The sequence below is a fragment of the Trichechus manatus genome, unplaced genomic scaffold (assembly GCF_000243295.1).
Source record: "Trichechus manatus latirostris isolate Lorelei unplaced genomic scaffold, TriManLat1.0 scaffold00055, whole genome shotgun sequence".
NCBI lineage: Eukaryota > Metazoa > Chordata > Mammalia > Sirenia > Trichechidae > Trichechus > Trichechus manatus.
The window spans coordinates 4,063,289-4,070,325 of NW_004443991.1; the positions used below are offsets into that span (position 1 = coordinate 4,063,289).

At 42.5% G+C, this 7,037-nt stretch overlaps 1 pseudogene; it reads left to right on the forward strand.

Annotated features, from left to right (window-relative positions):
* The first annotated feature begins 1,570 nt into the window (after nucleotides 1–1,570).
* On the forward strand, nucleotides 1,571–6,434 carry LOC101352118 (band 4.1-like protein 4A pseudogene; annotated as a pseudogene).
* The last annotated feature ends 603 nt before the right edge of the window (nucleotides 6,435–7,037 follow it).

The following is a 7,037-nucleotide window of genomic DNA, read 5'->3' on the forward strand; positions in this document are numbered from 1 at the left end:
TTGTTGTTTTTATTAGTTGATGTGGTGCAATGGATGGCTTTTCTGTGGTCTTTCTTGTTGTGGTCTTGTAACTCCCACCCAATCACTTGTAACGTAATTATAGCCCACAAAGGGGATTGGTCAGTTTTGCCATCCCACTAGGCTTAAAATGAGCTATTCCAGAGGAGGGAAAGAGAGGATCTCACTACCACCAAGGAAGGACAGCCAGGAGCGGAGTGCATCCGTTGGTCTTGCAATCCCTGTGCTGAGACCCTCCAGGAACCAGGAGACTGAGAGAGAGAGAGAGAGAGAGCTGTAGCACTGAAGATGGCAAGAAGTGGTAGCAGAGAAACAGTGTTAGGAGAGACCAGCAGGAGACTGGCAGGAGACAGCGAAGTGGGCTTCCTAACCCATGGAGGGAGAAAGTTGAGTGCCTTCAGGCAGGAGGCTTGCTGGAGTGCCTCTGGGCACTTGGTGGAGCTAGATTTGCTGACTGATGGAGCTAGAGCTGAGAGCTTTCAGGCCGAGGTTCACTGGTAGAGTGGAGTGCCTCAGGAATTTATCAACAGAGCTGAAAGAGTTTGCAAAGTTTGCCTGAGCAGGGCAGAGGCCGAGGAGCCAGAAAGAGGTGTGCCTGTGAGCACAGCTGAGAAGAGGCTGTCCTGATGGAAGAACTGTATCCTGAGTGTTCTTCAACCTGCATTGTAACCTGTTACTTCCCTAACAAACCCCATGATCATGAGTATCATCTGTGAGTTCTGTGTAGCCATTGCAATGAATTATCAAACTCAGCAGAGTAGTAGAGAGTGCCATGGTAGGGACGGTTGGAGGGTGGAGGCATGTCTGACCTCTACCTCAGAAGAATCAGCCTTGGGCTGTTGATCTTGACTAACCTTCCCCTTCATGAAGTTAGAGGAGGTCAGACTCTAACCCTATGCCATTTTTATGGTTGTAGTCAAGTTAGCCCCGACTCATGGAAACCTTATGTATAACACAGCAAAACATTGCCTGATTCGGTGCCATCTTCTTAATCCTTTATGTATGAGTCTATTCTGTGGCTATTGTGTAATTCACATCATTGAGGGTTTCCTTCATTTTTATTGACACTCTACTTAAACATATAAGATGTCCTTTTCAAGAGATTGGTCTTTCCTGATGACATGTCCAAAATAAATGAGCCAAAATCTTGCCATCCTCTCTTTTAAAAGACTTTCTGGTTGTATTTCTTCTAAGACTGATTTGTTCATTCTTTTTGCAGTCCATGGTATAAACTAAAGACCACCTAATTTATATCTTCTGGGCTGCCCATTTTGTATCTTGGTCTTATTGTAGAAATTATACTATATTGTTTTTTGCTTGTAGAAATTTGAGAGCTGCATTTAATTAGCACAGCAACTTTATATTGAGCTACTTTAGTATTTCTTGGGTCTGAACCTTTCAAGTTGCTTTTTATTCAACCCAATGTTTTCATTCTACTTCATGTCTTTTTTATAATGTGCACTGTGGTAGCAGACATTTTCAAATTTAAAATTTAATTCTGACTTGCCAAAGGAAGCTTTCTTTCTGAAGGTAATTATTTGCAATAATTGCCATGCTATTTTCTGAAGAGGTAAGATTCCTGGTGTCACATGGCAGCCTCACACATACATCCCTAGGTCTCCTGCTGGCTCCCATGAGATCATAAGTGTTCAGCTCCCTGCTGTGAAAACCACATGAGTTCTCCTCTATAGCCACCTGTGGCGGAGGAAAGATTTCTTGCCCCCCGTTGATTTCCAATTCTTTAATTTTCTTTCTGATTAGGGGGTGAGGAGAATGGGAACAGCTAGAATGTGAATTGGGGCACTAAGTATTATTAACTGTAATGCTGTTTTTGAGAAAATTTAATCCCAGGAATAAAACAACTTAGATTTCTGGTCTCACAACCTACTATCTTTTGTCTCATTTTTTTTTCTTAAAGAATTTGAAAAGACTTGCTTCTTCTACTTGCTCTCCCCTTCCTTCTGCTCAAATCCTATCTTATACTTCCTTACTTGAAATCAACTTTTCTTTACAAAAGAATAAATATTTGCTCTTGGTAAAGGTTCAGAAGATCCAGAGTTGGGTCTCTTACTATTTATTGTAATCACCCATAGGCTGGGTTGACAATGCCTGTATTTTTTTCCCCTTTCCATCATTTAGCATAATGATTTTCTCAAAGCAGAGTTACCCACAGTGAACTCCAGGCGCCAGAAATTCCTCTCCATTATTTTTTTCTTATTCTAGAAGGGAGACTCTTGCAAGTGGATATAGCTGCATTCTTATCAAGTGGAGTCAGACTGGTGTCTGATCTTTATTTAAAGATGAGAAGGCCAATATGGATCTGAAATACCAAAGGTTCCAAGTCTGAAGGGTGATAAGTCTTTCTGATTTTTTGCGCTAGATATTTGAAATCAATTACAAGCCCTGCTGAAATGCATTCTAATTTTAAAAAGCTTAACTGTGGGCTCCTGAAATATTTATTTGTTTCTTCATGCCCTCTTTTTTAGTGGACTCTACTCTGCAGTTCAACAAATCAAGTAAAGTCTATGTGGTTGGGTTTCTAACGTGGGAACAGCTTTGTAAGTCATGCCCTATGTTCTCTAGAATGAAGCCCTTTATTTTAACAATAATAAAAAAAAATCAGTCAACATATTCCTCCTTCCCAGGATAATAGTTATGCTTTTAATATTTGTTAACTGAAAAAAAATATGACTTAAGTTTTCTATAAATTTAGTAAATATTTTGAATGCTTGTATTTTATTAATCATCAAGTTATTTTCATATGATGACAAAAAGTATAGAGGTGTATGAGGTATATTTTATTCAAGTTACAGACAATGTTTAAAGAACAAATGGATGCAATTATTTCTACTCAAACTCTATGTTCTTCCTCTAAGGCCCCCAGAAGTTGTCTCTTATTGATTGAAAACCACAAGCTATTGTTGTATAATCTGATTGTGTGGTTTTATTACAGCTTTACATTTACTCATTTTCTAATGAAATGAATGATGAGCCATCAAATCTGTTCTATTTGAAATGCATTTATTACCCTTGTAGGGAAAAATAAAGAAAGATAAAGATGAATTAATGATGTCCTGGTATACACTAAATCTGATATTTGTTTCAGTGTACTAACCCTTACTTAAGCCACATTTTCTATAGGGTTGGGTGCCTTGTATGCATGTCAACTGACCTCTCCTTACCATCACTTAGGAAGGCTTGGCTCCATTGGTGATTACTCACAATATTTGGCAAGAAAGTTATTATTTTTTTTCCCTCATGTTTATGCCTGGTCAGTTGCTGGTAGTAGTCAATCTACCTTTGTGAAGACCTAAAAAGAATTTTTACCAGACATATATCTGCTTGGATTTGCCAATTAAATGCTGCTAGCAGGGCACATGCAAAGCCTTTAGCTTAGAATGGGCGATGGTAAATCTAACTCTTTATACTCCCAGCTCCCTGTACATTTATGCATCTCTCTCAAAGGGAGTTGCACCTGACTATTTTTTAAGAAATTGGGAAATTATTCCTTTTCTTAACACCTGGTTATGACTTTAGGCATCACTGCTTCTTGAGAGGAGTCCCTGAGTGGTGTAAATGGTTAATGCGCTCAGCTGTTAACTGAAAGTTTGGTGGTTTGAGTCCACCCAGAGATGCCTTGGAAGAAATGCCTGGTGATCTGCTTTTGAAAAATCAGCCATCAAAAATGTTATAGACACTGGGGGACCTCATACCATCAAGAAAGCAGTGCTGGGAGCAGAGCACGTTGTTTGGACTGGGGTCCCTGCACAGAGAAGCTCCTAGTCCCGGGGAACACTGAAGAGAAGAAGGCCGACAGAGAGAAAAAGCCTTCCCCTGGAGCTGATGCCCTGAGTTTGGACTTTTAGCCTACTTTAACTGTGAGGAAATAAACTTCTCTTCGTTAAAAACATCCACTTGTGGTGTTTCTGTTATAGCAGCACTAGATAACTAAGAATTTGGTACCGAGAGAGTGGGGTGCTGCTCTAACAGATACCTAAAATGTGGAAGCAGTTTTAAAACTGTGAATGGATAGACGTACCGCAGTGACAGAGGACCAGCGGCAGCAGAGAACCTACAGCAGCAGAGAAGCGGCAGCGGCAGAGAACCAACAGCAGCAGAACCAGGAGACCAGTGCGAGATGGCGCTGGAGCCGACCCACGGAGCGAGAGAGCTGAGTGCCTGTGTGCAGGAGGCTTCCTGGTGGAGTGGGGTGCCTCTGGGCACTTATTGGTGGATCTAAGCTTGCCAACCCACGGAGCGAGAGAGCTGAGTGTCTGTGTGCACGAGGCTTTCTGGCAGAGTGGGGTGCCTCCGGGCACTTATACCAGTGGAGCTACAGAGCTTTGGAACAGTTGCCCCAGCAGGGCAGATGTGGGCATGAGGCTTGAGGGCCAAGAGGCCACAGGAAGCAGAAGCAGAAGCTGAAGAGACTAGGGACACAAGAAGCTGACCTGCCTCAGTCTCAAAAGAAGTCAACTAAAGGTTTCGTTGTCCTTGACCATGTATTCTGTCACGTAATGGAGATAGAATATTTTGGGCTGCGTTACTGTGACAGAAACCATCAGACATACTGGCTGGATCCTGCAAAAACTCTTGCTGAACACAAAGAACTGATAAACACTGGACCTCCATATACTTTGTATTTTGGTATTAAATTTTATGCAGAAGATCCATGTAAACTTAAAGAAGAAATAACCAGATATCAGTTTTTCTTGTAGGTGCAGCAAAATGTCCTTCAGGACCGGCTGCCCTGCCCCGTAAACTTTGCAGCTTAGCTGGGAGCTTACGCCATCCAGTCTGAACTTGGAGACTATGACCCATATAAGCATACTGGGGGATACGTGTCAGAGTACCGTTTTGTTCCTGAGCAAAAGGAAGAACTTGAAGAAGCCATAGAAAGAATTCATAAAACTCTGATGGGTCAGGCTTCTTCTGAAGCTGAGCTGAATTACTTGAGGACTGCCAAGTCCCTGGAGATGTATGGCGTTGACCTCCATCCCGTCTATGGAGAAAACAAATCTGAGTATTTCTGAGGATAAACTCCAGTTGGTTGTTGTCTACAAGAATAAAAAACAAGTGGGCAAGTATTTCTGGCCTTGGATTACAAAGGTTCACTTTAAGGAGACTCAATTTGAGCTCAGAGTCCTGGGAAAAGATTGCAGTGAAACCTCATTCTTTTTCGAAGCTCGAAGTAAAACTGCTTGCAAGCATCTCTGGAAATGCAGTGTAGAGCATACATTTTTTTAGAATGCCAGAAAATGAATCAAATTCATTGTCAAGGAAACTCAGCAAGTTTGGATCCATGAGTTATAAGCACTGGTACAGGACAGCTTTGCAAATGAGCCGAGACCTCTCTATTCAACTTCCCTGGCCAGATCAAAATGTGGCAAGAAGTCGAAGCAAGACTTATCCTAAGAGAATAGCACAAACCCAGCCAGCTGGATCAGACAGCATAAACCAGATAACTGCAAATATGGATAATGGAGAAAAATTAAGAAACATCTAAAATTATTGCACCTTCACCAGTAAAAAGCTTTAAGAAATCAAAGAATGAAAACAGCCCTGATACCCAAAGAAGCAAATCCCATGCACCGTGGGAAGAGAACGGGCCGCAGAGTGGACTCTACAACTCTCCCAGTGACCGCAATAAATCACCAAAGTTCCCCTACACGCGTCACCGAAACCCCTCCTGTGGCAGTGACAATGACTCTGTGCAGCCAATGAGGAGAAGGAAAGCCCATAACAGTGGTGAAGACTCAGATCTAAAGCAAAGGAGAAGGTCGTGCTCACGCTGTAACACAAGCAGTGGTGGTGAATCAGAAAACTCTAATAGAGAACACCGGAAAAAGAGAAATAGAATACAGCAGGAGAATGATATGGTTGATTCAGCACCTCAGTGGGAAGCCATATTAAGGAGACAAAAGGAAAAAAGCCAGGCGGACCCCAACAACAGGCTATCCAGACACAGATCTCGCTCGAGAAGCCCCGATATCCAAGTAAAAGAAGAGTTATGGAAGCATATTCAAAAGGAACTTGTGGATCGATCTGGATTGTCAGAGGAACAATTAAAAGAGATTCCATACACTAAAATAGAGACACAAGGTGACCCAATTTGTATCAGGCATTCTCATTCCCCACAAAGTTACTGCCAGTATTGCCGGTCCCAGGGTTCAGATGGAGAGCGATCCGTTCTCTCAGAAGTGAATTCAAAAACGGATCTAGTACCTGCACTTCCAGTGACCCGTTCTTCGTATGCTTAGGGTTCTGGTGGCTCTACAACTCATCAGAGAAGAAATGGGTCTAAAGATAGCCCGATTGAAGAAAAATCTCAGACATCTACAAGCAATCTGACTGGAAAACACACAGCAAAAACAATAAAAACTATCCAAGCTTCACACCTCAAGATAGAGACTTGATTCCACTAAAGAAGGGTCTGTGATGCGGGTGGGAAGGGTGTGTGCCATTGTCACTTTGAAACTGTGAATTATAATTGTTTAAACATCAAAAAAAAAAAAAAAATGTTATAGCCACTTCCAGCAAAATGGCGCTCTAGGCAGAAGCACCACAGCATCCCTCCACAGCAAAGATCCAAAAAGCTAAGCCAAACAGAGAAAACAGCAAACCTGAAAACCCTAAAACATCAAATGAAGAGATAAAGAACTCAGCCAAGCACCAAATGGAGTGAGAAAACTGTCAGAGAATGGAGAGTGAGGAGAGACTCATGCAGAGGTCCCCTATCAGCTAACGCAGTGTGGATCCGCCATCTTGGACTCCTATCAGAGACCAGCAAATAGGGGGTACGAGAAAGCAGCTTCCCAGAGCTTCCAGCAGAAGACAAAACAACAAGTAATTTGTGATATATACTTTTCCACCCCCCACCCGCTTCTTCACCCCCATTTGGCCTCCTCTGCTTCCCCTGGCCACAGTCTTTTGGCCAGGAAGCACCGGCTGCTTGGATTCCACCCACCCGCACTGGCTGGCTCCCTGAGTGCCATTTGTTGGTTGCTGGTGTTGCTTTT